The 24,067-nt window shown below is 41.1% G+C and overlaps 1 protein-coding gene across 19 annotated transcripts in view; it reads right to left on the reverse strand.

Moving 5' to 3' along the window:
• The window catches only part of SULF1 (sulfatase 1), a 181,128-nt gene extending 159,817 nt beyond the window's left edge, over positions 1-21,311 (reverse strand). For 13 of the 19 annotated variants that reach the window (XR_014843703.1, XM_021089261.2, XM_085022160.1 and 10 more), the window contains exon 1: positions 20,986-21,248. The gene's annotated coding sequence lies outside the window, so the exon portion shown is untranslated. Of the gene's footprint in view, positions 1-20,275; positions 20,494-20,985 lie in introns of all 19 variants that reach the window. The other 6 variants (XM_085022147.1, XM_085022162.1, XM_085022159.1 and 3 more) reach the window with 2 other exon arrangements.
• Positions 21,312-24,067: the final 2,756 nt, after the last annotated feature.

The raw sequence follows: 24,067 nt of genomic DNA on the forward strand, positions 1-24,067 counted from the left end.
GTAATTTCTTTCCCTATTCATGAGATTTACAATAGGAAGGTCATATTTGTAGATTTTGACTTGAAATTAATCTTCTTTTCTCCTCAGCATTTCTATAGAACCCAAGCCCTTCATTATTTAGTCTTTTCCAAATATTAAATGCTTGTCATTCTTGAACAACGATCTAATCTTCCCTTTATGGGTGGAGAAACTGAGTTGTGGAACTTACAAAGCATCGCCAGGACATAGACTGTGCTAAAGGTTGTGGCTACCCGGTAAAATGCTTTCCTCCACTCAGATGACAACGTAAAATTGTAAATTGTCTCATAAGCAGCAAGTATAACATCCTCTAGCTATTAGGAGCTATTCATTAAAAGCTCATTTGCATTTTGCCTTTTGAGAGAAGCTTTATGGAATAAATAAATATATTCAAACCCCATGACCAACCTCAACACAGGCTGAGTTTAGAGTCATGTCCTCTCTCTCTCCCTAGTACAGATCAAAATGTATTCTTAGTTCGGTTGAACAAGGGTTCATTTAAACCACATCTGTTGCTCATCAAACCTCTATTTTAGGAGTGGGGAATTCTTTTTCAGAGATAGATTCTGTCTGGAAGGTCTATGGCAGCAAACAGTCCTCATTTAATTTCACAATATTTTACCAACATATATACAATGCTTGCTTTTATGTGATTATGGAATCCAGGCAAAACCCTGCACCCCCACTTCAAAGAATTCCTCACTTGACTAACTCTAAAGAGTAAATTGATTTTCTCATCATTTGTTGTGTTTGACAATAGAAAGGCTGACACAGCAACATTGCTAAAATGACAGCTCATTTCTATTCGAGGGGAAAGAATTCCTGTTAATATTCTTAATGACTGGCATCTTTATGAGAAATGTGAAATCATTTATCCTCAGCAATAACCTGCTTAGGATTAAAATGTACTTGGTACTTAGAACGGAAGTCATCTGTCAGGAAAAATTATTTAGACGGATGCAAATGAACTGAATAAATTGGCTTCCTAATTATGGTGTGTATATTCAAGTTTGTTAAAATCGGTTTGAGCTGAAGAATTTGGAGAGGATCTTTCAAGACGTGATCTGACATTCCGCTGGAGGAAAAGATAACACATTTGTTTGATAAATTCCTTTCACATTTCCTAAGAATTTCTGGAAATGACTTTTAAGAAGCAAGGGCATGTAAATCAAGGGAAAACACACTAACACGTTATGTCTTGTTAATTTGGAACAACAGTAGTAATAACGCCTTAAGGAAACCATTATGATGCCCTAGATTCTAAATAACCACTAGTGTTTTCCATGGGGGTTCGTTTCAACCCTCTCAGCGCCAGCTTGGGCGTGAGCCCACGGGACAAGCCAGCCCTTAACGATGTAGAGACCAGTCTGTATTCTGGAGTTATTCCACTCTTAACAGGCGCGATGTTGAACACCAGTTAGCAAGTTTTATTGGAATCTCAGTCCTCTTCCTCGCCAGCTTCATAGCAAACCTTCATTTAGCTCTTCACCAAATAGCTTAGTAAATTGTGGGAAGAAGTGTTTTACTGGCCTGGGCAATTTAATTAGTCTGGGGGAAAAAAGGTGTAAATTGCAGGCAAATGTAAACTCCCTCCATGTAATTAATGATGGGTTTTACTATTTAGCATTTAGTAGAACTTTCTTTTGAGAGACAGCATTGATTTTGAAAGACAAATGGACTTGGGTTCAAATCTAGCACTAGAGGTATGTATTTATTTTTTAGTCTAGTTCATTTAACTTCTAATTAGAATGACTAGTACAAGAATAACAGAGAATAGCTGTTATTCACTTCTGAAAGGGAATAGCTGTGTCGAGCATGTGCAGGTACTTGATATCATGCCGTTTCTCCTTCTTTTTCTGATTCATGTCCTAAGCTTTAGTTCAGTATTATTTGCCCCAAGTGAGTAAAAAACATTCCTTTTTCTAGTGAACATGAACCAAGCGGTGACCTTGACGACAGCTGCCTAGGTTTCTGTATTTAAATATAAATATTAAATGATATAAGGAGGTAATAAGGATCTCTTTAAAAAGGATGGTGATTGATAATTATTACTAATAACCTGAATGCTATTGTTGTGACTTCAGTCCCGGGGATAAACAGTTATTCATGGGATTAGGTAAACTCGAGATGTTAAGATTGGTGTCAGACCCCAAGAAAGCTTTTGCTAAAACAAAACAAAACAAAACAAAGCAAAAACAGTGGGAGTTCCCTGTGCAGCTCAGTGATAAAGAACCCAACTGGTATCCATGAGGACACAGGTTCGATCCCTGGCCTTGCTCAGTGGGTCAAGGATCTGGCGTTGCCATGAGCTGTGGTGTAGGTGGCAGACGCAGCTTGGATTTGGCATTGCTGTGGCTGTGGTGTAGGCCAGCAGCTACAGCTCTGATTGGACCCCTAGCCTGGGAACTTCCATATGCCATGGATAAAGACCAAAAAAATTAAAAGTAAAAAACAGTGGATTAGAGAGACATTGGAAAAATGAATTGAGAGAATATCACCCGAGAAATTCAGTAGTGCCTAATCCAGTTTGTCTCCTCCAGGCTTTTCATGAACAGGTAGAGGAATACATGGCAAATGCAAAAACGTACTTGAGAGCAGAGTCTGGACAAAGCCTAGGAGCGCAGACTGGACAGAGAGGATGAGGAGAAAGCAGGAGGTATAGGGACACAGTGACCGCAGGGGTTGCAGTCTCCAGGGGAAGCTGGTAGACGATGCGCCAAGCCCAAGTCAGGACAAAAGCTTCATTCTCAGAATCTGCAAGAACCCATGTCCAGGGCTGGCAGGTGCTTAAGTAGGAGGAACTGGAGGCTAAGAGGCAGAGTCTGAGGCAAGGGCGATGGACAGCAGGAGTGATAATGGGCAGCGCCTAAAAGGAACTGCTTTAATGCTGGAAACTGGTGCCAAGATTTCTGAGAGCCGATATGTGATTGACTTCCATGAATGCACTTTTTACCCTGAAATTCCCTGACCTCAGTCAAGTTAAGCCATGCACTTAAGGTGTCCCGTGTCCTAGGCTGGAATGAACAGGGTAGGACAAAGGTTGTGTTATTAACGCAAGGAGGCAGGAGAACGTGGTCCTTTTAGTTCACCTAAATATTCTTCTTAGAGGAAAAATGGATCCCAGTGAACATCATGGGAAACTCTGGACTGAGAAGACACCACAGAGGGGCAGCTGGAATCACGGGTTGGAAGCAAGAGGGTGGAAAAGTGTTCCCCCTATATCCTGCCACTTCTTCCCAACTTCTCACTTCTTCCCTGACTGGTCCCTTCCTGCATCATTGCTCAGCCGGCACCTGCGAGGACGCCTTACAGAGTAAGTCAGCTGTGTTCATCTTTTATCCTGACTGGTTATAGCAGAGGGAAAAATCATGGAGTCCCACTGGCCGTGAGACTGTTAATCATTTTTTTTTTTTTTATCATAGAAACTGATTATCCAAAAAAAGGTTATCTAGGCAGTGAAAATCTGTTAGGTTATTGACAGAACAGTTCAACGACCCAAGGGCTGACTTAAAAAAATTTCAGGTGAAAATTTGTTTCCTTCTTTTATTATCATTTTTTTCCCCTGGGGAAAAAAAAAAAAAGAAACTGTGTGCTTTGCTGTAAAGCTGAGTTTTGGCAAAATGAACCAACTCAATTTTTAGGTCTTGTGTTTAAGTATTTGGATCGTGATGTCTTAAAGGTTTTAACAAACATCATTTATTCATTTAACAAACATTTACTGAATGCTTAATGTGTGCCAGGGGCTGCTGCTGATGAAAATGAGATATGGCACCTGCTTTTTCAAACCTATGCTGTCCCTGGAAAGAACTCTCTCTATTGCAGAATTTAAAGGTCACTAAACTATGGGAAAGAAATTGACTAAAATATCAACTGAGCTTAAAGGTAAAATGGGAAAGTGTAGAATAGGACAGTTTAATTACTGGTAAGGGGTCTGGAGTGGTCCAGGTCCTGCCTTCGCCTCTATAGGTCTGTCGCATCAGTCAAGTTAGTCCAACTCTCAGACCATTTCCTTGTTTGTATAATGGGGACCATGCAAATTGCATGTCATAGAGATGTTGACGACATTAAAGTAGACAATGTATATAAAGCACTTACTTGCACACAGTAGGTAGGAACTCAATATATTTTAGTTATTATGTATATTATTAGTGAATAAGACATAGGCATCTTTCTCAGTCGTTTGTCTTGTTCTTTAAGAGAATGGTATTTTTTTTTCTCTTGGTAAATACAGCATGAGCCCTAGAAGTTTCAGATATGGCCATTAGGAGTAGGAAAAGGCATTGGAAGGTCAAAAGAATATATTGGGGAAAATATTGGTCTGAAATTTTAAGACTCGAGTAGCTCTCTGTAGAATAGGGTTGCCAGTTAGTAGCTATGAACAATAATGATACAGGTAACTTTCGCAGCCTATTTTTTCATTTGTAAAATGGGTCTAAAAACGCCTGTGCTATCTGCTTCATTCAAAGAGTTATGAGGATCAAATCAAATAGGGTTGTAAAAATAGTTAATGCAAATAAAAGTTATAGTTAAATAATAATTATGAGTTTTCCCTAAGCTATGGGAAATGAGGTGGATCCCAGTGAACATCATGGGAAACTCTGATTATGGATGACTGGATGGCAAAAGGTGTAACTGTGGTTCAGAAATACTTTGAGTGGAAATTACTTTTCAGTTTATACAGAAATAGATTATAGGTTTGGTGGAAGTGTGGAGAAATAGAAGACCTGGATTCCAATTAGCTCTATTAGCATATGCAAATTATTTATCACCCTATCTCTGTACCTTTTAAAAAGTTTGTATTTGAAAATAATTCCCCCCCCCCAAAATCTGAGGTTTGGAGGATTGAGCTTATAGAAAAGTTACCGGAATAATAATACCCTTTACTCAGATTCATCTATTGCTAACAGTTTACTGCAATTCTTTTGTCAATTGGTTACTCAGTTTCTCTTTCTATGTATGTACATTTATATATAGTTTTGTTTGTTTTCCTTGAATTGGATGAAAGTTGCGTACATCATGGTCTTACAACCCTAAATATTTTTCAATGTGCATTATCTAAGCATATACCTCTGTTCTTATTCTTTAAAAGGAGCACAACAGGTGCTTGGTTCTGTCACATGTTCCACAGGGTTGTCAAGATCATATGAAATGTTTGAAAGCATAATTTGTTATATACATTTGAAATATGTGTTTGGCATAAGCTGGGAGAAATCAAATTCTATCAAACTTCAGAGGACTTCAGAGTGTAGGTGAGTCCAAACTAAGTCAGTCCACTGTCTGTGCATAAGAAGCTGAAGATGGGAGCTAACATAGGAGTCTCTGGGATGAGCGAGAGAAACGAGAACAATACTCTTGAGAGATGTTCCTTCTGGAAGGACTTGCATCTCTTTTTAGTGCTGCTTTTTACCTTAAAAGTTTGCTGTTTTATGTGGTCTTTTGGTGGAGATTATATGCCCATTGAAGGAAAGGGCAGAGAAACTTAAGGACAATTGCTACTCAATAGCAGAACAATAGAGCTGCAAAGAATTTGGTGAGAGGTCAGCTTTATTTCTTCTGCTCCTCCCTTCATGGAGTGAAAAAGACCTGTTTTATTCTCAGTATAAAGGTACATTGAAATAGAAAGAAGAAATAGGAAAGCATGCTTTACAGAAGTTGTCAGTGTAGAGGCTTAGTTGTAAATAGCATGAGCAAAGCATTCTTATGGACCAGAGACACAGGTTTTCATAGAATTGTTTTTCAGCACTTGCTGTAATTAAAGTTTAGCTGTATGACAAACAGATAATTATTCTGCCAAATTCCCTCCACATTCAAAGTAAGATTCTCCCTTTCAGCAGATGTAATACTGGTAAGTCTGATTTCTTTCTAATTCTAACCAGGTTTCCAAGCTCTCTGATGGATTGAAATATAGCCAATAACTTCACAATCTGAATGCAAATACTATTTTCCTGTGACATATTTCTTTCACTGCTCTGCAGGTCAAAATCGCTTTCTTTAGATTTTTACAAAAGGAACTCTAGAACATGTTTTAGAATCAAAACCATTTTTTTCAAGAAATCAAAACCATACCTAAGCTTTCTAAATTAAATGTTTCTTTTGAATTACTAAATTGTTATTCTTTGCAGTGCAAGATGAAACATCTAAATGAATGACTGAAATATACTTACAACCCAATGATAATTAATTTCACTTTCTTTACAAGTAAGTCAGTTTTTAACACAAATTATGTAAGTATATAATGGTATAGGCACTGATGTAGTTGATTAAGCTATGAAGAATATGGCTCTTATACTTCTTTTGGGAAAATTCCAGTACCTGAGGACATATTTCAAATGTTTATTTCTCGCTGAGGTGATGACACCGGGGGACAGCCCAGCTGTTGCAATGCAAAGGCTTCTCTAACATAATATATTTTGAATCATTTGAAGCATGAAGCCATGAAGTAGGTGTTACAAGACATGGGTTCTAAGACTGATTTCTCCCTTTGCTCTCTAGAATCCTCTCTCAGATTCAATTTTCTGGTGCGCAGAGATGACGTGCTCGTCTCCCTTACCCAAATGTTGCAAGTTCCAAAGCTTTAACTCAAGGGGAAAGACGGTTTGAAGGAGTGAGGGTCAATATTGTCATCATCACCTGGGTAGCATTCTTTTGTCAAAGGTTAAGAAAATGCCTTTACAAACAAGGTTCTTCATAGCGAAGCCACATACTTTCAGATCAGTGCTTGAGTGTGTCTGTTAGCATGGATTTTTCTACAAAGAACATCTCTAAAGAGTAAATGATCTTGCTGGTGTTTGTTCTGGTCCCAAGAATTCTCTGCAGTCTCTGATTATTCATGATGGAATGGACAAAAGGGTCCGTGGGAGAGATGGGCTCACACCTCTGAGTTCTCCTTAGCTCCAGTGTGCAACTGACCTGGTCAGCTTCTGCTAGTCCTGATGGAATTTTACTGCCTTGAGCTTTTTGGTAAAGCCTGACTTATAAAATTATCTCTAATAAGAGTGAGTTTTATGATTTCTAGGCAGGCCTCGGTTTCCTCAGATGTAAACTAAAGGATTTAACTTAGATGATCTCTGAAATACAAGATTTTACTTATAATGTCTCTAATATTCGGTGCCTCTATGATATCTTCCATGCCTTTCCTGGAAAAATCTAGCCTGAATTCTGATTATTTAAGAAAACTCTAAGAAATAAGGTCCAGTAGTAGCTTTGACAGAATGTGTCATAATTTCCTTTCTTCTCGGTGACTTCTAGCCTCTTATCTCACTGGCAAATTGTCCTATAAATGAGAATGTGATTTTGAACCAAGGAATTTTTACAATCAAATCCCACTCCAAAAAAAAAAAATGCAATATGATTTACTGTGGAGTGTACAGGGTATTTTAATTTGTGATAGGCAGCAGAGAGTGGATATTTTCATTCAGATGGGCAGGTCTGTCTGTTAGACCCTGTCCCTACAATTCTGGTCTAGCCATACTTTTCCAGGTCTTTAAAAACAGAATTGTCACAATCTCTTCAGTTCAGGTCTCAAAAGAAATTAATTGATAACATAGACTCCTGAGTGGCTGACATATGAGTGACACCCAGTTCTACAATTTCACATCTAATCAAGGAAGATGGGAATTCTAGTTGGCCTATTGTCTCTTTGAATCTGTTTCTGGATGGAATCCAGCTGGCTCAAATGCAGCCCTGGGAGATTGATGTGGGCAGAAGAAGGAAAAAAAAAAAAATGTAAGCCAAAAAACTGGCACATGAGATAGTGCTTTCCACATTGTCAAAAGACTTGCCTGACATAGCTGTGGATTTACTTGTGATTAGTTTCCTGAAATTTCTCAATGGCTCAAATGCAATTTTCTATCCCAATCATCCTTGACCATTCTGACTATGAATAGATAATGAAGACCTTTGGCATCTATCAGATACAGCATCTTGAAGTGATGCCTGATAGAGGCAGAAGTTTAAAAACTCAACTTCTACCTTAATGTTCCTAATAATAAAGAGAGGAAGCAATACTAAAAATCTATGAAGAATAGCAAGGAATGCAAAATGGGACCTAATTAAGAGCTAAAATTACATGGCAACATTTTAAGCAGTAAGAGACCATCTATGAGAAGGAAATGATTAATAGTTAATTTATATATGGAATAGTTAGGAAAAGAAAGTTCCATGGAGGATGGAGTCATTTTTTTCCTCAAGGATGAGTGAGATGTAGACATTTGCAACCATGATGGGAAAACAGCCCAGGCCCAGAGCACAGTAGAGCAAATCCTTAGTAGCACACGTCTAAGTGATGTAAATTTAGGAGATGCTGGACCAGTTTAGTGAAGAACAAAATGTGCAGAGAGGAAGAGGGATGGCTTTGGTGGAAAAGATGTTGCAGGACCTTAAAGGCTGGCACTTTATTGAGACTGGATGCTGCAGAAAATCAGAAGATGGATGTTTTAGAGCCATGGAAGGGTGTGATGAAAACAGTGCTAGAGGAGGATTGGTTTCAGAGTGACATGTCAGCTGAATGGGAATAAGAAAGAGAGACCGTAGGGAGCTCTGTTTAGAAGCAAGTGGTGATGCAGAACTGGATTCAAGTCCTTCCCCGTTCCTCCCACCATCCTTTTTAGTCTCAAGGAGAATATTTTCTTTATGTAGACTGGTCTTAAGGGAAGAGCAGAGTGCCAGTTTAGGAGAATGATGGAATTTAGATGGAGGGAACAGCAGAATAAAGGTAAAGAGGTAATGGGCGGTATGGTCCTGAAAGGTGAACTAATTTGCCCCAGGTCTCATTATTAACAGGAGTCAAGTTCTAAAATCAAAAAATCCAATGTTTCTCCACTGTGCCACCTTGCTTCTTCTTCCTAGGTATAACACTACTGCCACTATTCAGCAAATTTTACTTCATTGCTAGTCACATTTTAATGTATTGCTTGCCCAGCATGAAACACGATTTTCCTGAAGCCAGTGAGGCAGGGCACTGGGGTTTTCAAAGCTTCCGAAGGCAGAACAATGGCAGAAGCAATTGCAGGAATACTTCCAATTCCACTTCTGGTGGCTTAAGGGATTGCTGATTTGGGAGCAAAACCTCTAATGAGAATAAAAATTGCTCTGCATGAAGTGTTTCATAAAGCTTATTTCCTCTGTTTTCTGTCCTTATTTTTGTGTCAACAAACATGACTCTAGGACAGAACATGTTCTGACTGGTATTTTTTTCCCTTTCCCCTCTACTTCTTCCTTTTTCCTTTCTAACTAAGATCACGTGTCTATCATTCAAGAAATCTTTGTCCCCCTGAGACAGGTCGACAAGCTGAACATGGAGGAGGAGAATCCGGAATTGAAATATGAGTTTAGATGGGCTGAGGTGAAGGAGTTTAGGGATCCAGCATACGTTCCATACACTCATTTCCACGCAAGTACAAGAGCGCATTGACCTAAGTGGATACCAGCTGAAGAATCTAGTGTTAGGCTTGGTAGCTAAACCCAAATTTTGTGCTTGCTGCAGAGACATGAATTGCTCTAACTATGGCTCTTGTGTATTCTATCTTTTCCCCTTGCTTCACTGCACTGGATGTCTTGAGAATTACCAATTCAGGAGTTCGTGTCGTGGCACAGCAGAAACGAATCTGACTAGGAACCATGAGGTTGTGGGTTCGATCCCTGGCCTCGCTCAGGGGGTTAAGGATCCCGTGTCGCTGTGGCTGTGGTGTAGGCCAGCGGCTACAGCTCCGATTAGACCCCCTAGCCTGGGAACCTCCATATGCCGCGGGTGTGGCCCTGAAAAAGACAAAGAAAAGAAAAGCTCTCATGGAGTTCACAAGTTGCTGCCTGGCTCAAGTCTCTTTCAGTTCTGTAGTTGTGCTGAGAGCTGTGTTTTGAGATCAATCTCTTGCCAGACAACATCCCAATATCACAGGTGGCATCCAATTAAATTTGTAAATTAAAAAAAAGAAGAATTACCAATTCAGTCATTAGCCATTAATAACTTCCAAATATACACTGACTCATGCCAATTTGACCCTAGTATATGGCAACCCCAAATGAGAACCTAGATTACAGGTGCTGATACTCATGCTGGCATTTCTCCCATAGGAACCAGGGAATGTGCTTCAGAAAGCTCAGTTGAATAAAATGAAACGGGCCAAAATCTTCATTAAAAACTTGAACAGAACCCAAGTCTCTTTTGAGGAACCACATGCTGTCCAGCCTCCACAGGTCAATGCTATGCCCACAAATTTCTAGCAACAAGACAACACTTTTTAATGCCAAATCTTGCTGATTCAAGCAGTGTATTCTTTCAGTCATGCTACCCGCAGCATCTAGTACAAGAGTTTGAAAAGGCAAATCTAATCTTCTACCGCTAATAAAATTATACCTAATCCTGAAAATTATTTATTGATTGGGAAGAATGGCTCTCCTGTTTTGGAGAGAAGCTTAAATGAAGTGTGGCAGAAACAAATAGAATGAAAAGGGTAAATAAAGCAAGAGGAGATAGAAAGACAAGAAGTGGGAAGATCTTTCCCAAACCTTAAAATTAAGAATAATTTGTCTTCGTAGTGTGTGAAAAAGGGAGTGTCTGTGTTACTTATAAAATAAGTCCTTCATACATTCTGCAAAAGGATGTCAACCAAGGTAGAATCTGAAAGTTTATGAGCAGAAGCAACTTAAATAGTTCATCTCTTCTTGCCTCTAGATGCTCTTTAAGTTATACGTCCCTCTCCACCAACATTTTCTTAGTTGAAAGAGGGGAATTATAGGTATTTTGCAGAAGTAGTTGGATGTTCTAACTTGAAAATCCATTACTTCCCTAAAGTTTAAAAACACTAGAGTAGTTATCTGGTCAACGCTTTTCTTAAATGGAGAAGACTCTTTTTATCTAAGGAGGAATTGGTCATAAAAACATCACAGTCGTGTCTTCTGTCTTATGTCTATATATGATCAGAAAGTTACATTTTAATTGGTTTTAAATTATCTTATTAAATATTTATATGCATATGCATTTACCTGTGTTTGCATTATAAAGTTATCCCAACCATAGCCTGGGACATTTATGACGTTGCAAAATGAAATTCCACTTCCAGCACCCTCATAGTCCTTAGGTGGTATCACCATTCCCTTATTTCCTGGGCTTGATATATCAGTGTCATCTCTGTCACCTGTCTTTCCCTTGTCCTCTACTGCCAAGTGGTTGATACTGTCACTTAGTTCTTCACAATATTTCTTACCCCCCCCCTTTACTCATGCCCAATGTCAATGACGAGAATAGGCAACCCCCCCTTTTTCTTTTCATGGCTGCACCCGTAGCAATGGAAGTTCCCAGGCTAGGGGTCGAATCGAAGCTGCAGCTGCAGGCTTACACCACAGCCATGGCAACATCAGATATGAGCTGCATCTGCAACCTATCCTGCAGCTCATGGCAAGGCTGGATCCTTAACCCACCGAGTGAGGCCAGGCAATGAACCTGCATCCTCATGGACACTGTGTTGGGTTCCTAACCCACTGAGCCACACGGGAACTCTTCCCCCCCCCCTTTTTTGGACTACTGGTATCCCTCCCAATTGTTATGTTCTCTCCCTTTCTCTCCCCTCACCTCCCCTTCATTGCTGAAAAACCTACTGCTTAGATTTCCTAAGGCATCTATTTAATTAAAGTCTAGCTTCTCTACCTGATGTCCTGCTATGTAGACACTCTAGAATCTGGCCTAATTTAGCTCTGGTATGACAAGCTGAAAATAGAAAAAAGTACAGAGTAGAGGCAACAGAAGACCATGCTCTTTCTCTTCCTCCTTTCTTGTCTCCTCTCTCTTCCTCCATCACTTCTCTTTTCTCCCTCTTCCCATTCCTTTCTATCCCTCTCCCTTGCAGAGGGCCTTCCTTCACTGTATCCCCAGACCGCAGCTATGCAAATCCTCTGATTTAAAAATCCTTTGTCTTGGGAGTTCCCTGGTGGCTCAGTGGGTTAAGGACCTCGCATTGTCATTGCTATGACTCGGATTGCTTCTGTGGTGCAGGTTGGATCCCTGGCCCAGGAGTTTTTGCATGCTGTGGGTACAGCCAAAAAAAAAAAAAAAAAAACATACCCCCAAACCAAAAATCCTATGTCTTGATTTGAAAATGATATACCCAGTTTATCTCCAAGCCTTAACTCAAGTTGTTCCTTTTGCCAACTTGGAAAAAAGATGTTTGAATGCTTACTTTGCTCTGTGCAGTGTTAAACATCTAATTTATGTGATCTCCTTGAACCTTTATAACAATACTTTATGATCAACCATGTCCCCATTTTATAGAGAAGGAAACTGAGTGGAAAAGGGTAAATGAATTGTCCCCACCAAGTTTGTAAAAAATGGAGATGAATCAGAGCAAGAGCAAAGCCTTGCCCCAACCAGGCTCCAGTCCTCCAATAGGGGGCTCTGTTGACAGCTCTTTTATTTAACGGGTATTAACAACTGATACTCAACCACAAAATTCTTTGCATTACTACTAAAAAAGTCTTTGTGTGTGGGTCTTCCCTTCACAGTTAAACTAGACATTCCTTCAGGGCAAGGATGGTGTCTTACATTATTTTGTATTCCTCTCTACAGAGGATAGAAATACATACACAGGAAGTTCTTAAATGAATTAACACACTGATGCAGCTTTCTCAAGCCTGTTCTGCTGGCTCTATTTAGAAGGCACCTTATGACTTTTCTTTAGGATGTCAACTCAACTGCCAAAAAGTAATTTAGGCTGTTGGATATTGACTCTATCCCCCCAAATCTCTTTTACTAAATATAGATGTCGTATATGAAAAGAATGGGATAACACACGTGAAGCCTCTCAGTGTCTCCCATAAGAAATATGACATATCCCATGCTTTTATTCATTTGCTGTGTCCAGAAGACTTTCTTTTTTTCTTACCAACATGAAGCTCTCAAGAGGAAAAATGGAGCTCATGATTTGTAGGGGCCTCTTTGGGGAGGGGGGAGCCCTTCTTGTAGATGAAAGTTAAAAGCTGAAGTTTCAAGAATTTCTGGATGCAATGCCAAGCACATCTGTGTGCTAGGGTGTTCTAGTCAGGGGAAGATTGATTATTGGCAGGTGAAGGTTAAGGGGGAGGCTTTAAACGGGCAGGAAGTCTATTTGGAGGACATGGTCTATTACAGAAAGGTGATTTTGATGCGAAGCCGTATCAGTGACAGGGGTTTGAGGAGAATGTCCATGAGTGCACACTTCTAAATTAACTTATCAATAAATGTACACTTGGTGTGCGTTTCATCTTTTCTCATCATGACCCTGCTATGGCTAATATCTAACATTCGATCTTAAGTTAATATAGCAGGTACTGCCTATGAGTTGGAATGCCAGACCACAAAACTAGACAATAACTAGAACTCTCTGTAATTCAGATTTCCGTTTTATGAGGAATGTGCTCTTTGCTCAGAAAAATGGGAAGACACGTAGATTGCATTTGGGGCCTCTATCAAGAGAATGAATATGGGAGGATTTGCCTGAGTTCTTGAAACAGACTTGTGTTGGGACTTTAATGTATTCCATGAGGTGGAAAAGCTGCATATATTAATAGCTCTATTTGCAGATAGGGAAAGCCATAGACCAAAGTAATAAAAACCTCAGAGTTTCCATTAATTAGAGCAATAGAACTTCTTTCCAGCAAACACTCTGTAGCTGAGCTGAAGATCTGGACAATGCAAACAACAGAATAGAGATTAAAACTGAGGAGAGGAGTTCCTGTGGTGGCACAGTGGTTAACGAATCCGACTAGGAACCATGAGGTTGCGGGTCGATCCCTGCCCTTGCTCAGTGGGTTAAGGACCCGGCGTTGCTGTGAGCTGTGGTGTAGGTTGCAGACGCGGCTCGGATCCCGCATTGCTGTGGCTCTGGCGTAGGCCAGCGGCTATAGCTCTGATTCGACCCCTAGCCTGGGAACCTCCATATGCCACGGGAGCGGCCCAAGAAATGGCAAAAAAAAAAAAAAAAAAAAAAAAAAAAAACTGAGGCGAATAAAACAAAAGCAAAAATACATCGACGTAGATCAATGTCTGCATCAGAGTCAACTGCTTAGGAAGAGAAAACTGTTACTGTGGTTTTGTATCATATGGGATGTGTGATAAAATGAGTCCCCATCTTACGATGGTGTTTCTCTTACACAAGGGTCCAGTCTTACTCCTGAGTTTATCATCCACATGAACTTGAGAATCTTTATTTTATGTTCAAATGGAGTATCCTGGGCTCTTGCCTGTTCCCAAATGCTGCTCCCACGATCAGCAGCAGTTGATCCATCTAGTTCTCTTGTGTGAGATTTTGATCATTATTACCAGAAATTTGTAGATTAATTTTGGGATAATCTTTCATATCACCCAGAAACATGCTGTGTCTGCTTATTTATGCAGCGCAGGAGTTGAGGATCTTTTTTTTTTTTTTTCTTTTTGGTGCCGCATCTGGGGCCTATGAAGGTTCCCAGGCTAGAGGTCTAATCAGAGCTGCAGCTGTAACCTTGAGCCACAGCCCTGGCAATGCAGGATCTGAGCCACATCTTCGACCTAGGATGCAGCTCGTGGCAACACTGGATCCTTAACCCACCGAGCAAGGCCAGGAATGGAACCCACATCTTCATGGATACCGGTCAGATTCATAGCTTGCTGAGCCACAACAGGAAATCAAATATCAGCCTCACTCACTATAGTGAATGAACAGTGGCGTGGCCAAATTTCTAAGGTTCATGATTTCAAAAATGCAGGAACAGATTTGTAGTCATGTAGTAAAAAGGAGATCAGAAAAGAGTCCACCTTTGAAGGTCAAGGTTTAAAACACTGCTGTGCTGTAGTACATGGATTCCTGTGTTTTCAGCAGCTAGTTTATCTGCTGCAGCTGAAGATGAGGTCAAGCCACCTAACTGGGTTTTTGTTTGTTTGTTTGTTTAGGGCCACATCTGTGGCATATGGAGGTTCCCAGGCTAGGGGTCCAATCGGAGGTGTAGCCTCCGGCGTACACCAGAGCCACAGCTATGCCGGATCCTTAACCCACTGATCGAGGCCAGGGATCGAATCCGAAACATCATGGTTCCTAGTCGGATTCATTAACCACTGTGCCACAAGGGGAACTCCTAAGCCACCTAACTGTTAATGCTTCTTTTTGAGTGTTCGATTGTCATGTTTGCTGAGAAGAGATCTGCATCTCCAGAAATAACTGCCTTGCCCTTCGCTTAGAGGAATTCCAGTTTCTTTTCTTTCCCTGGACTGGGGCAGGTGCAGACCAGATGATCAGGACTGAAAAGAAGATCCTTTGACCTATCCCAAGATCCTGAAAACTGAAACTGAGTGACCGGTGTCCAAGGACATATTTGCAAGGTGGCCTTTAGTGCTTGGTGTGATAATTTCTCAGTCAGCTGCCCTCTGGGGGCAAGGGTACAGCTAGAGGGCTCAGTCTTTGATGGTGGGTGCAGAGTCTGGGAACAGAGCTCAAGCTGATTGCTTTCAGCCTTTTGCAAAATTTGGTTTAAAGGTGAAGGACAACAACGGTCCAAGCCCCTTGTTTTGTCTAAATGGTATCTTGCTTTACCAATTACTTCTGGAGGCTTGACCTGACTCTCTCCAGTGTTTTGCCAAGTTATTATTTCTTTCTAAACAGTGGGCCAAGAGGAAGGAAGAAGAGGAGCACATGACCCTTTGGTGAATTCAACTCCCTGCTGGGGTCCACGGCGTGGGCCTTTGTTCCCCCAGCACAGCGGCCCAGTGCCTGCTCTTTCTTATCCTTTAGTGCTGGGCCTAGGACTCCCTTCTCCCTGCAAAGCGTATTCAGCTGTCACCATTGTCCCTACAGGTCCATTAACTCAGTTGCTCCAAATCCTTCAATGCAAAAAGCAGCTCCTCTTTCTCTCCTTCTCTCTTTTCCCCACTTCCTGCTTTTGGTGGGAGAGAATAAGGGTAAGAGAAGACACCCTCCAAATACACAGAATGATTGACAGGGCTGAGATGAACACATCCATGCATCTTAGACCTACTTCCACATACGCACTTACCGACCTGCTCTAGCCCCCATTTATCGCACATGTGCCAAGCTAGGTGCTTTGTGGTTTTCTCCATGACATCCCCAAGGAAAGCATTCCTCTCTTCACTTTTCAGAGGCAGGAGCTGAGCCATTAAGTCACCTGTCCAAGGCCACGCAGCTACGAGAGGTGGTACCCGGATTAGAACATGAATTTTTTTTTCTGCACTGTACTCTCCCACTTCCGAAATCATCTTTGGAATTTTATACCATAGAGGGGCAGCTAATAGATGGGATTTCTACCATGGTCATAGGAAGCTGAAAGAGGTGGGGATTTTTCATATAAGACCCAAGCTTAATTTGGGAGCAGTCATTTCACATTTTACCCAAATGGCATTTTTCCTAATCTGCCCCCAAATCCGACCCATCAAGTTCCACTGTTTTTTCTCTTTCCTCCTCTGGGTGGAGAAGAGGTTCCATTTACTGGCTCCAAAGTGGGGTAACTAGAGAGGAAAGTGCCTTGGATGTTTGAATGTCCATGTGAGCTAGTCAACACACATTTATTAGCATCTTCTGTGGGGTACAAATGTGGCTCAGGCCTGTCCCTGTCTTAGGAGACTTCACCCTCCCTAAGGAGTCAAGTGGTAAAAAGGCAAAGTAGAATCTAACAAAACAAAACAAAAAACGATACCAAAGAACTTACAAAACAGAAACAGACTCAATGATTTTGAAATCAAATTCATGGTTACCAAAGGGGAAATGTGGGGTGTGAGGAATAAATCAGAGGGTTGGGATTGACATATACGCACAACTACATGTAAAATAAATAAGTAACAAGGACCTACTGTTTGGCACAGGGTAATTTACTCAATACTGGGTAATAACCTACATGGGAAAAGAATCAGAAAAGGAACAGATTTATATGTATATGTATAACTTATTTATCTTGCTGCACACCTGAAACTAACCCAACTTTCTACAAGTCAACTATACGCCAGTAAAATGTCTTTTTAAAAAGGCAAAGTAGAAAGCAGGGTTTTTTTTTTTTTTAAAGGCAATTGTGTTAAATGCAACCTATAGATCCCTAATAGTCAGCCCCAAATGAAGGGAAACCTTACTGGGAGATGTGGTGGGGGGCTTCCGGAAGGAAGTGGGACTTCGGTGGAAGCTTTGAAGTGTAAATATACAGAGGTGACAAGGATGTTCGACACACAGGCTTATAAACCTAGAACCAGAAGGCACGGCGCATATAATGGTAAACTCTCATTTTGCAGACAGTAAGATGGAAAACTCGAGTAATGAGGTGTAAGAGAAGAGACCAGGACCGGGGTGCTCAGCTGAGCACTTGAGCTGCAGGGAAGGGCATATGTTTGCTGCCGTATGGATTTGGTGGGAGATACAGGTGGAAAGTTGGGGCCAAGTTACAGAGGGCCAGCAAGTCAGACTCAGCAATTCAGGCTTCATCCTCTGGATGATGAGGGTCCATGTGGTAAGTCTCAGCTGAAAAATGCTTGGCTGGAAGCCATGTTTTAGGAAGCCCAGCTGGCAACCCATGGAGTGGAGGGAAGTAGAGGCAAGAGGACTAGTTAGGAGGTGGTTGTAATGACCCACGCGTGACAGCATCTTTGCACTGGAGCAGTAGCTGTGGTCCAGATGTGGGAGAGACTTTAAAGGAAAGACTCACAGGATTTGATGACAGATTGGCTATGGGGGCTAGAGGAATATTAGAGAGGGGGAGAAAACAGCTAACAGGCTAATACCCCTCCTTCCCAACACATTGAGATAGAATTGAAGATATTTTAAATAGGAAACATATTTCAAGACAAACTTTTCCCATAAAATATCTTCTTTCAAATATCTCTCCCTTCCCCACCCCGGCTATGGATATAACCTAAAGGAAAGGTAAATTTACCATATGACCATGGACTTCATTTCATACATGAGCCTCTTTTCCCTCAAAGACAATAATGATGATTAAAAATAATAATCTATTTAGAGTCAGCTCCTTAAAGATTTTAATTCCCGTCAATTTACTCCACGCGCTTGCTACGCAAAAATATCGCACAGGGGAAAAAGAACCAGATGTCCTGACCTGACCCATTGGTTGGTCTCATCCACATGGCAATAGCTGGCGAAATCTCAGTATCAGAAATCCTGCTGGATGGATTCTTAAAGAATAAACCATTTAAAATCTAAAACACGCAAGAACCAAGCCCCCATCCAGCCCCATGTGGGTGTATAATTAAGACAGGAAATGCAAAGTGCCACACTTGTCACTTGTGTCTACTGTTGCAGCAGAAATGACCACGACAATGTGTTTCAAGTTACATAAATTTCTTTCGAAGGAGAGGAGAGAGAGCCCATTTAGTTCTTTGCTGAAGGTTCCCGCTCATCATCTACGCCCAGTTCATGGACTCTCTAGGTTCATCGTGTGTTTTAGTTTTCCACGCCACTATCAAAGTGGGTTTTCTAAGTTAATGGGTCCAGCTTGCCAATTGCTTTTTGCTTCTGAGAGCGGTCACTTTACTGCGTGCTTAGATGGCAGCAGGGAGCCACAGGGCAAGTGGAAATCCACCCCCCACCCCAACCCTGTGATTTTTCACTTCCCTGGGAGGGATGCCCCGCGTGCTGGGCTGTTACGAGTACTGATGGGAACTTCATGTGTGTTACCCGCGCAAGTGCTGTCAGGAAGAAACCAAATGTCAACCTGAGGTATGCAGAAGTCACCATAAATATGTCTCTGAATGTTTACCATCTGGAACCGTGGATTTAGATTTTGACAAGAAACTAGGATCGCCCTGCGGGCCCTGTCTTGAAACGGGCCTTTTGGCTCCCCAAGTAACTTCATATTACCTTAGCCTTGTTAGGGAGAATAACACACAACTTTGCCTTCTGCAGGTGTGAATTTATTATTTTTCAACACTTCCTTTCTTGTTTCCATCCTGCCTAAATCCTGCAGACAACTGATTTAGGGAGGGGGATTTTCCCATATTGCCAAACTCCTGGGGCGGCCGCCTGGCAGTCAGTTGGTAACATTAGCACCATATGCTTTGAGGCTCCAGTGGTGAAACAGTGACGGATTTGCTTTTGTCAGATGCCATCATACTGCATCTCCCAGAGGAAGACCCCAACAGTGACTTAACTTTCTCCTAAAATATCTCTGCCATCACGAAAAATGCGATTGGTAGCCAGCATGGAACCTGCTAGGGGCTGTGTACATAATCCTAATCCTGACACCACACCAGCTATTACTTTGCCTTTCTGTCTTTATTTTTTTTAAACCTCCAGTTCCATTGTAAAGCTAAAATGGAATGACTGGAATGTCAAAAGACTGCAGCTTATGAACTTAGTCCTCTTTTGGTTATGTAATATTGGGAATCGGATCATACTCGGTCGTAATAACTGCCTGGTGATTTAGGAGGATATTTTCTCGTTGGAGAAGGTTTTTGAGATGATTTCGGAGAACGCTCTAGATAACAACTGGACACTATCGCGCATTGAAAAAAAATGTTTTAAAGAGTAATTTAAAAAATCAATTCTCTTGCTGCAAAATTCTCAACGCAATTTGAAACATAATTTTTCAAGCATCTTTATGCAGTTGAAGACAAGAATCCCAGAGCATTAGCCATAAATCCTGTTATTCAACCTACAGAACAGCTCCTATTTCAGAATAGCTTATATACAGTATTATTCACAGAATCTCTCACCTGCGAAGGGTGAGGACAGTGTTGGGTTTCTGTACCCACTGTGCAAGTCCCATAGAAGCAGGAATTCTTGAGCACCACAGGTATAGAAATACTGCTGTAGGGGGGCAAGTCTGTTAGGGTGCAAAAGAAGTTATGGTCTCCATTCCCTTGATGAGAAACTTGGCAAAAAATGAAAATTGTATTTTTTTGATCCCTGTAAAAATAGGGCATCCATGGGAAAGGCCTTTGTTATTCCTCAAATTAAGTATAATAGATGAACCCCCATTGCTCCACTCAGTTCAGTTTAAATTTGGTGGCGCTTTTGGCAGAATCGTTATGTTAATGGCTCCTCACATGTATGATGACAACTCATTTGGTGTGACTCAGGCACCGGATGACCATTAATTTCCAATGACTAATTTATAATTAAAACCCTTTAAAAAAACATTTGTTTATAACCAAGCCAGAAAATCTATTTACATTTAATTAACACTTCAGATAGCCTGTTTAAAACCCATAAATGCAGTGACTTTAATGATCCATTACAGAGATGCTACTTCAGTTTTCAGTGACTTGTAAAACTTTTCACAAACAGATCTGCAAATGAATTACCTCCATCTGCTCCCCTGCAGCTGCAAGAGGGCTCCGTTAAAGAGCGTTTTCCTACTTCCTCCTTTTCTGCTTTTCTTCTCACTCTAAGCATTTTTGTTTTAAAGTCACTCTATCAGCCGCTCCCAAGGCAGCCCTTCTCCTAAGGAGTTTCCAACTTAGAGTCCATCTCCAAATTGTTTTTTTAGAAACACTTTGGTCCCTCACAAATCAGGCAGGATCTACATTGAAAAAAAAAAAAATCACTGAAGAAAAAGCTTTTCCATCTCTGCCAGTAACTCAGTGACAGATTCTTCCAAGAATCCTCAGGCACCGAGGAGTGCAATGCAACAGTTTGAAAGTCAATTTTCATTTTGAAAGCTAAGATCCATGCTTTCTTGGGCTTATCCATCCTTTGTGAACAATTTATAACTCCGGTTTTGAGTAGGTAACGAGGAGATGAAAGGGTGGGGACAGACACGGCTTCTAAAGACATTTTCTTCACTACACCTTCCAGAGCGAGGCAGGAGGAGGGTTAGTTCTATAAAGACAGCCAAGCACCCAGCTAGGTTCACTGTTATCTGTCAGCGGTACAATAGAGGCATTGATAAGAGAGCAACAACTGGGTTTGACAAGTGTGCTGTGCTAGCATTCCATTCAAAAGTATGTTGAGGGAAAGAGAGAGAGAGAGAGAAAGAGGGAGAGAGAGATGCATTGAGCGTCTTTTACTTTACCTGGAAAAACTGCTTTGCTTGTGGCTGCAGAAAATGAATTCCTCCTCTTCTCCCCCCAAAGCCAAGTGGTTCTCTCGCCGGCCACTCTCACTTGGAGAAGACCACACAGCTCCAGCAAGGCAGCCTTCCTGCTCCTAATCCCCACTCGCATGTGATGACACACGCTAACCCCAACCATCTGGTGAAACACGTCCTCAAGCACTCAGCACAGCGGTGTGGCAAGACGGGCTGCCCAATCCAATCGCTGGGGCTGGGTGTCTCTCACCGACCGGAGGCTGAGGGCAGGGCTCAAACTGGAGGGCTGAGAACTCCCAGTCAAGTAACCTGAGATTTTCCGAGAGAAAGAACTGCTATAAAAAGAGAAGAAGTGGGAGGCGCTAAAGAGAAGGTGGAGGGAATGAATTATTCCGGTGGCCAGTTGTGTATTACTTTACACAACTCCTTGCGCCTCCCCCCTCCCACCCCGGGACCACTGGGACTCTCCGGAGGATGCACAGAAACACTAAAAATCTTTGCCTGCCAACCTACGGAGCGCGATCTTCTCAGCCAGGCACCCCCCCACCCCTTGCCCCCCCACCTCCAGGAGATTAAAAAACTTCATCTTGACATATTGATCAAATATTCATGTAGGAGTCGTTTGCCCTGAAATGTGGCATCTACATTTTGAAATCTAAACTCCTACCTTCCTTTGATGAGATCGTGGCTCCAACATTCCTGGGAGGAAGGGGGTGGGGGCACGGCTAAGAGCAGAAACTTCTCTGTTCCCACATACAGCTCTTGACTGTTCGCCACGGGCTGAACTTCAGAAACAGTCAATGAAAATCATTTTCGTTTCTGCTCATGTAAAATAGCACGCGTTCCCATAGATAAAGGTGGCTTTAAAAAAAAAAAAAAGAAAAGAAATCCCTCGCTGCCTTCACAGACATCTCTTTGTAAAAAGCACTGGGTACCAGAGGGCTGCACTCTGTCATTGATTATTTTTATTGGCTTCTAGTTAATTGCACTTATAATGTCCATATAGCTCAAACAGCTCATTAACAATCTTGTTTTGAAATGTTTTCAATTTTTGGCCAATTGCAATACCTCCTTCTTAGGTGCATTTCTTTTTCTTTCTTTCCTTTTTTTTTTTTTTGAGTTCTCTGAACTGTTTTATATAACTAATTACTTTGATAGCAGTTTGAACCAGAAAATGGTTATACTTGTTACAATGCTTTTAAAGAGATATCTGGAAAGAAATCAATTGCTACAAATCTCACCATTTAGAAAATTCCATCAGGCTTCTAAGGATTTTGATAATCTGAAATAGAAAATAGGAATTTGAAATATTATCAACCTCCTGACAGTTTCTGTGGGAAGCCAACATTTTAAATATTGCACCTTTTGAATTTCTTTGAACTGGGAAGGGGAATCACTGGGGGAAAAAAAAATACACCGACAAAACAAAACAAAACAAAACCCTTTAAATGTGCCTAAAGCATGAGAATCTAGACTATAAATAGATATCTATATCCTCAAACTACCCATATCACAAAGAGAATTATTTCAATAGACAGCAAAATTGACTCACCTTTTTCCCCCAAGAATTTGTGTGTGGTATTAAGATACTTACAAGTTACTCTTGGGAACATTTTCTGAAGCACAGGATTTAGAGACCTGTTATTTTCAGACAGTAAGTTTTCCCTATAACTGGGCTATAGGAAAGAAGGGGGAAAAAAAACAAACCCTAAAACCCAGCATTAGAAGTTCGAGTCCTGATTCATTTGCTCAGTTTCTTCCCAGAAGTGATTATGGGGTGTCTGTTTCACAATATATGGTAGACTGACTAAACTACTATTCCCAATCAGCTAAATCCAGATACATAATCAACACTGAAACATTCAACAATGACAAGTAGCCCCCCAGGGCAAAAACTTCCCTCTGGCACCATAAAATTTTTAATAGCGCCAATTATTGCAAGGTAATTTTTTTCATTACAATTTTTTTTTTTTCTCTTTCGGTTAATCCAACCAGACTCACGTCTGGAAATCTGGATTACCTCAACTACGTAGATTTTGAGGACCCTGGAGACATTATTAAGGTAGTTTGCTGTTCTCTTAAACTGCAAATTGAGTTACAAAAGCAAAGCCTAAGAAACTGTAAAGGTGTTGAATCACGTTTTATCAAGCCCGTGCTTATAACACACCTTCTGTGAGGCATTTCCCAAGTGGTCCTGGATCTGACCCACACTATTGTTGAAAGTGCTTTTTAACACACACATTTCTCTTCTATTCTCAATTGTAAACCTTTTCGCTAAATCTCAGTCACTCCTTCTCTTTTATTGATAGCTTCAGTTACTTGCTTGAACATAAAAAATACAAGTGGGGCAACAGATTCTGCCCATGTGCTCTGATCTTAATTCTCGCTCTGTGCTGTGTCTGTAGGCATTGCCTTTCAAAACGATTGTAAAAAGTGTCCACCACGACACATTTTTGGGTTGATGTTCTGAGATGCTTTTGTTGGGAAAATCAACTCAAACAAAGTCCTGAAGCTGGTGCTGCAGGATAAGGTCCCAGCTCCCCTTCTCTCTGAAAACAGCTCCAGTGTTCAGCAGTGTCAGTTTAGAAGTTAAGAATTTTCCATTACCTCCCTTTCTTTCCCCTTGCCATCTGCAAACAGTTTATTTTTTAAGAAAAAAAAAAAAGTGAAATTGATTGTCTTGAAACATGGAAACCTAAAACATGACACTTTCTAAAAGATGATATTCAGCATTTGAATGTAATGTTGATCAGAGCGAGATGGGGGGGATGGAAGGTATGGCTTCATCATAGGAATTAAGGAGGGACACCCCTAAAATGAAAGATTAATTGTAGGTAACAGTGATATTGAAAAATAGCCCCTCCTATTCTCTTCCCACAGTTAAAATGTCCCTTTACTTATTAGCTCCAATTAGTTTCCATGGTAACCGACCAGCCCTTGTAAACCCGTACTCTGAGCTTCACTCATCTTTGTCTAGACTGAGCTCACCACCCTTCTTCCTCCACAGATGGCAGTTTAGCTGGGTCTGTATCTATATCCATATCTTTTGCACACGCATAACCGGCAC

This window comes from Sus scrofa, chromosome 4 (genome assembly GCF_054392235.1).
Source record: "Sus scrofa isolate SSC_HxYL_T2T_F1_AM1 chromosome 4, Sscrofa_HxYL_maternal_Yorkshire_Landrace_v2.0, whole genome shotgun sequence".
Taxonomy (NCBI): Eukaryota; Metazoa; Chordata; class Mammalia; order Artiodactyla; family Suidae; genus Sus; species Sus scrofa.